Below are 7,028 nucleotides of genomic sequence, written 5' to 3'. Positions count from 1 at the left end.
AAATCCCACTATATTATATCTTCCTACTAGCCTGGTTAGCTCTCCAGTAGTTGTTCTAGCTAGCTACTAAGGCTAGCTCTATAGCCTATAACCTCCTTTATAGGGTCTATAGGGGGGGTAGGCCCCCCTTATAGCTTTCCTAGACCTACTACTAGGCTGTTACTCCTACTATCTCCAGGACTATAGGCTTAGGCTCTTAGAAATAATCTAATAGTATAGTTTATAAAGTGTACTTGTTTTAAACAAGGGGTTATAGGTTCGATTCTTACTTACGTTCCTATATATCTAAGTATTTTAGTATTTAGCTAAATTATATAGGTATATCTTCTTTTCTCTTCTTCTTTTTATAAGAGCTAATGTATTATCTAGTTGTTATTTTTCTAGTATTACTATAGTTACTAAGTTATCTAAGGTTAGTTAGGGTTCCTTTAATAGAACTCCTTAAACCTTTTAGGGTAGTAGAGGTTTATAATAGGTTCTTAAGAGTTATCTTCTAGACCAAAGTCTAGCTATTTAATAATGTACTCTATCTATATACTTAGTCTATAGATCTTATAAGATTAGGCAGATTTTATCTCCCCTCTATAGGTAAGGACCCTCAAGCCTATATTTATTATAATATATTATAGGCCTAGGCTACACCTAGGCTAGACAATGCCTAGGCTTTACCTAGGCACCAAACAGACCTACACCGCCTTACTTACCTACACCCTACAGGTCTATAGAACGTTTGTTACTCGTTCCTAACTCGTCCGGTAGACACGTGGCTAAGGCCTAGTTAGGGCCTAACCTAGAGCCTAACCAGGCCCTACCTAGGTTATATATATATATATATATTAGTTAAAAGGTACTCCTCTATATAACTCTTATATTCTTCCTCTTTTTCCTCCCTAAGGTAGTTAAATGAAATATTATATACTCATCTATAGATACTATAAGGTTAGTATATTATATTTTAACTACCTTCCTATTAGTAGTAACTCCCTAAGGGAGTTATTAATAATATAATTATGGAGATTCGAGAGTATATAGGTCCTTAAGCTTAGTAAAATTATAGGAGCTTATCTACTCCCTCTAATTAGTTATAATAGAGTAGAATACTATAATTAATACCTTTTAGGTATCCTAAACCTAACCTATCCTAACCCCTAAGTCGGCTAGAGTACCTCTTATAGTTTAAGAGCTATAATAGAAGCGCCTCTTGACTAGATAACCTTTCGGTAGTAAAAAGGAACTCTTTATAGTATAGAAGAGTATAATAGAATATATCCTTATAGCCAATTGGGATTTTATTAGCTCTAATTACAACTCATAGGTCTTTATCTAAAGAAACCTTATATATTAGGTATAGACCTAAGTCACGGCCTACTATAAATCCATAGGCCTAGTAGTTAGGTATAATCTAACCTAGTTCCTCTAATATCTTAGGGGTATCCTTTTAATCTCCATAAGAAAGAAGATAATAGCCTTATTAGAACTAGAATTTCTCTTAGCCTCGTTTAATTAGCAAATAGCAAGCTCGATAGGCTAAAATACTCTCCCTCTTTAACTTTAAACTTTATTACTAACTAGAATTATAAGCTTCCTATCCTAATATCTTATCCTACTATAAACAAGATTACTCTAAGGATATATAGTATATAGTATAACTCCTTCCTACCATTTAGATAGATACGACCAGTACCTTGTTATTATCTAAAATATACTATCTACCAAAGGGGAGTACCATTTTCATAGATATATAGCTTATAGCCTTATAGAACAAGGGAGTTATTAAGGATAAACATTATATATACTAGCTCTAGGCCGTCTAAGACAGGGCCCGAAAATTTCTAAAGGAGGTAAACGTAATATAGACCTAGATTATAGATTACTCCCTTAATATATAAGGTACCCTTTAGTTCTAGGGTAGACTTTAGCTTCCTATATAGAAGCCGCTTATAACTACTATTCTTTAATATATCTATAATTCCCCTATATTAGGCTACCTAGGGAGGAATAGGTTATTTAAAATACTTTAGTAGGACTACTATTAGGACTTTATATCCCTAGATACAAAGAGATTTATAAGGAACTATTATACGTATCGAAGGGCTAAGGTTTTACGTTAACTATAATAAAGACTCCTCTAGCCCCTATCTATTGCTAACTACTTCTAGAAATAGATTTCTATTGATTTTATAGTTAATCTCCCTATATAAGACGAGAATTCGCCCTAATACCTTATAGTAATCACCGACCGGCTATCAAAGTACGTCTAGCTCGAAGCTATATCTTCGATAGGAGCTAAGGTATATATACTCTGGTTTTAGGACATATAGTAGCAGTTTTACGGATTTCCGATATAAATTATCACTAATCGTGGTTCGGACTAGCTTAGCTAGTTTTAGACTACTCTTTATAAGACTATCAGGATTAAGCAGCTATTATTAATGGCCTACTATCTATAAATAAATAGAGGTATAGAATGTATAAATTAGGAAGTATAGACTATCCTATAGATTATAGTTTCCTTTGCCTAGTATGACTAGCCTAAATATCTCCCTATATATTAACTTACAATTAATAATTGTAACTTGATAGTAATTAGGACAAGCGTAAGCTACTTCCTCTATAATTATAATATAACCTTAATATAGTTTGCTAACTTGCTAGATACTCTTACCTTGATATTATAAGGAAGAGCTACTAATTTCTTACGTTACCTAAGAGAAGGCACTAAATAGACCTAGGCTACCATTATATATATATAGTAATACTAGTAAGAAGATGCTAATCGTTTTTAATACCTAGCTAAGAGATTTAAAGTAAGGGATAAAGTATAGCTATCCTTATATAATATTAAGACTAACTACCTTAGCTATAAAGTTTAACTAGGTTAATACTAAATATAAAGTAGTTATAATACTAATATTACTAATAGTAACTTTAAATATTCTTTATAGCCTCTACCTTACCTTCTATATTAACCTTATTAAGTGTACTATATCTAACCTACTACCTTTATAATATATATTAGATTTCTAACTAGACCTAGTATTAGAACTCTCTTAGAAGGGACTACTATAGGAAGAATATAAAGTAAAAGCGATTCTTACGGCTAGGAATACAAGGGGAAGAGGAAATCGACGTAATGTATTAGTAAAATAGAAGGGATATAATACCCTAACTTAGGAACTATTAGAAAATCTAGAAAATACTAAGGCGCTTAATACATTTGAATAAGAGTAGGGAGATATATATTACTATAATAGACCGGTTACAAATAGGAAGTAAGGGAGAGTATAAAAGCAAATAATATAAATTTTTTATATAGGTAGGTAAACCTAGGGCAAACGAGCGGTAGGCACGTCATAGATACGTTACGACCGTATTATAGACGTACCTATAGAGATAGTCTAATTATAAAAATAAAACAAATATACTAACTAGCGTATAATACGCTTACTCTATAACCTCCTCTTCCTTATCCTCCCCCTCTAAAATAATAGTTATAGCGGTAAGGGTAGGGTCGTTACGGTTACGGACTAGGTATACCACGTGCTTAGTAGGCAAGGAAGAGCAGCGGGTATAGGAATAGCCGAAGTCGATCGGCACGGGTGTAAGGTATATAGAGGTACTAGAGTAGGTATAGGAGGTAGGCGATAGCGTGCCTAGGACGTAGGTAACGAGGGTAGCATTAGTATCGATTAAAGTCGACATATTCTCGTTTATATACTATATCTAGTATAGCATGCTATCGTTCTATACTATAGTATAGCGTATAAGCTGCCCGGTAGCTTATAAGGTAGGGTTAGGGCCGGTGGTAGGCTAGATAATATTACCGTAGCAAGTAGGTATATTAGGGGTAGTAGTAGTAGTGACTAGGGCAAAGTCGTTACTAGAATGGTAAGAACTTATAGCCTAGGTAGGGGCGAAGGCGGCCTATCTAGGCAAGCGGTTAGACTAGGTAGCCTTAAAGAGTACGGAGAACAAACGTACTAATATAGAGAACTTAGGTATTAGGATAACGTAATAGGTACCCTAGTTAGCGGTCTTATAGTAGGTAAGGGAGGCAAGGGTAGTACTAGTATTATAATAACTTACGATTTTCTTAATACCTATATATAGGTAGAGGTTATTAGCCTAAAGCTATAGATCCTAAATATAGCTCCTATAGCTCTTATAGTATATTATATAGGAAGTACCTTAACCCTAGATATACTTAACCTTATTACTTCTTAGAAGTTAGTTAATATATAGTAGGTAATATTACTACTTCTTAGGCTATAGTTTAAACTTCTTATTAGAAGAGTTACCTTTAATAGTATACCTATTAAGGGAAAGGTTAACATTCTTATACTATAAAATAAAGAGTTAGTCTATACCTTATATATATATATAATAGCTATAAATTAATATAGGAAAGGGAAAACTTATATAGTAATCTTTATTCTTATTACTACTAAGGTAATAACTACTATTATTACTATTAAGTAAACTGGTAGCTATTAATATATTAGATAGATACTAATTAAAAAAAAAAAAAAAAACTTAAGGGTATAATAAAGGTATAGGTAATAAGTATAGTTATAAGAGGTAAAGGTAGTTAGAGGGTATAGAGGAAAAGGAAAGTTAGTTATAAGAGAGAGAATTAGGAGGAGGAAGGAAGAGAAAGGGGTATTTATAGGTACTAGGAGGAAGATAGTAAGGGAATATATAAGACCTAGGCAATCTACTTATTATATATATAACTCACTACTATATATATAGGTTACATTATTCTAATAACAAAGGGAAGGAGCTTAGCTTTTATCTAAACTCAAACAGCTACCTATTTACACTCGATATACCATTATATATATAGGTCACATTGTCATAGCGACAAAGGAAGGAAGGTACGGGACCCGCTCGTAGGACCGATATAGGGGCAGGATATAGGGCAGGTCGGCCTAGTAACCGCGAAAAGAGAAGGGGGGGGTGGTATATTATAGGCCTAGGCTACACCTGGGCTAGATAATGCCTAGGCTTTACCCGGGTACTAGAATAGACCTACCCTACCCTACTTATATATGCCTTACGGGTCTGTAGAGTGTTTGTTATTTATTTGTAACTCGTCCGGTGGATATGTGGCTAAGGCCTAGTTAGTGCCTAACCTAGAGCCTAACTAGGCCCTACCTAGGTTATATATATATATATTGGTTAAAAGGTACTTCTCTATATAACTCTTATATTTTTCTTCTTTTTCCTCTTTAAGGTAGTCGAATAAAACATTATATACTTATCTATAGATGCTATAAGGCTAGTATATTATACTATCTTACCTTTAATGCCTAATCTAGAATACTAATATATTATAAAGAAAAGGAGAAATAGCTAAAATAGCCTTATAGAGGCCTTACCTCCTAGTCTAGTTTCTTTAAAAGGTAGTATTCTAGAAGCCTCCCTAGGTCTATTAGTTACTATAGAACCCTCCTTACTAAATAATGGTTATAGGCCCTTATACCCTATAAAACGAGGTCTAGGTCCCTTTATAACTATATTTCCTAGGATTCTTACGTTTAGCTTCTTAGTAGGTTCGAGCATTATATAATTAGGTACTTAATAGTCTCCTTCCCCTAGCTATAGGTATAATAAGAGGTACTAACCCTTAGGACTTAAACCCTAAATAGGAAGTTATAAAGGCTAATAGCCCCTATATAGGCCTATACTAGTAGGGAGCTCTAGGCCTTTGTTAGGCCCTAGTACCTTTATAGGCCTTCTACTATAAAAACTAGATATAAGGGGTCCTTATCTAATATATATTATATCTTCCTATTAGCTTAGTTAGCCCTTTAATAGTTACTCTAACTAGCTACTATAGTTAGTTCTATAGCCTATAGCCTTCTCTATAGGGCCTATAGGGAGGATAAAGCCCCTTTATAGCCCTCCTAAATCTACTACTAGAGTATTAACCTTACTATCTCTAGGGCTATAGGCTTTGGTTCCTAGCCCTTTACCTTAGCCCTTCTCTTCTAGAACCTCTAGCTTAGCCTATTATAAGCCTATTAGATAAGAGCCCTTATAAGGACCTAAAGAGCCTTTAGGCTTACCCTAGTCTATAGGAGTAGCTAGTCAAGTTTAGCTTCGAAGTCGGCTAACCTCTTATTAAGATAGAAGTCAAGGGGTAGTACCTAGGTTTCTATTTTAAGGTACTAGATAAGGGTAGCCTTATAGGCCTTAGTAACTACTTGAAAGGCTTTATATTAGGCCTTTAATAGCTTTTTAGCAAGGCCTTCTAGCTTGCCCCCTAGCTTAGTAGGTTTATAGAAGTTCGAGGCCCTATAGGCTAGGATACTATAGATATACTTAGTATAGACCTTATAGGCCTATAAGAGGCTAAAGCCCTAGGTCTTTATAGTAAGCCTAGTTAGGGTAAACTCCTAGGTTTCTAGCTTCTTAGCTACCTTTATATAGTAAGGGCCCTATTATAGCCTTTAGTTTAACTAGACCCTAAGGAATCTAGCCAACTTCGAAGGGGCTATAATAGTAATACCTCCTTTAGGCTATAAGAGCTCTAGTAGCTATAACTAGTATTTCTAGCCCCTATTAAAGTAGATAAGCTTATACTTTTCTAGGGCAAAAGCTATACCCTAGGTCCTTACTTACTAAAGGTAGGCCTTCTAGGCCCTCTATAGCTAACCATTATAGGCCTCCTTGGTCCTCCTAAAAGCTAGAAGGTTAGTATTATTAGTAAAGCCTATTAAACTAACTATAGGGTAGGCCTAGTAAATAGCCTAGTAGAGAGAGGCTATATAGTAGATAAAAAGTATAGGGGAGAGGGGTAACCCTTATAGGATATCATAGAAATATACATGTAGGATACTACCTAAGCCACCTTTCTCAGCAGGCTAATAGGATAGCAGGCACAAACAGACCAATCAGGAAAGGATCACGCTTAGCAAAGTGATCTATACACTATAGGATCACCAATATAGCTATAATCCTAACGGCAAAGGATTACTAAGTAAAGAGTAATCCCGGGATTATATATATATATAGATAGTCAC

This window comes from Thermothelomyces thermophilus, chromosome 7 (genome assembly GCF_000226095.1).
Source record: "Thermothelomyces thermophilus ATCC 42464 chromosome 7, complete sequence".
NCBI classification, from domain to species: Eukaryota; Fungi; Ascomycota; class Sordariomycetes; order Sordariales; family Chaetomiaceae; genus Thermothelomyces; species Thermothelomyces thermophilus.
This window is presented reverse-complemented; position numbering follows the sequence as displayed.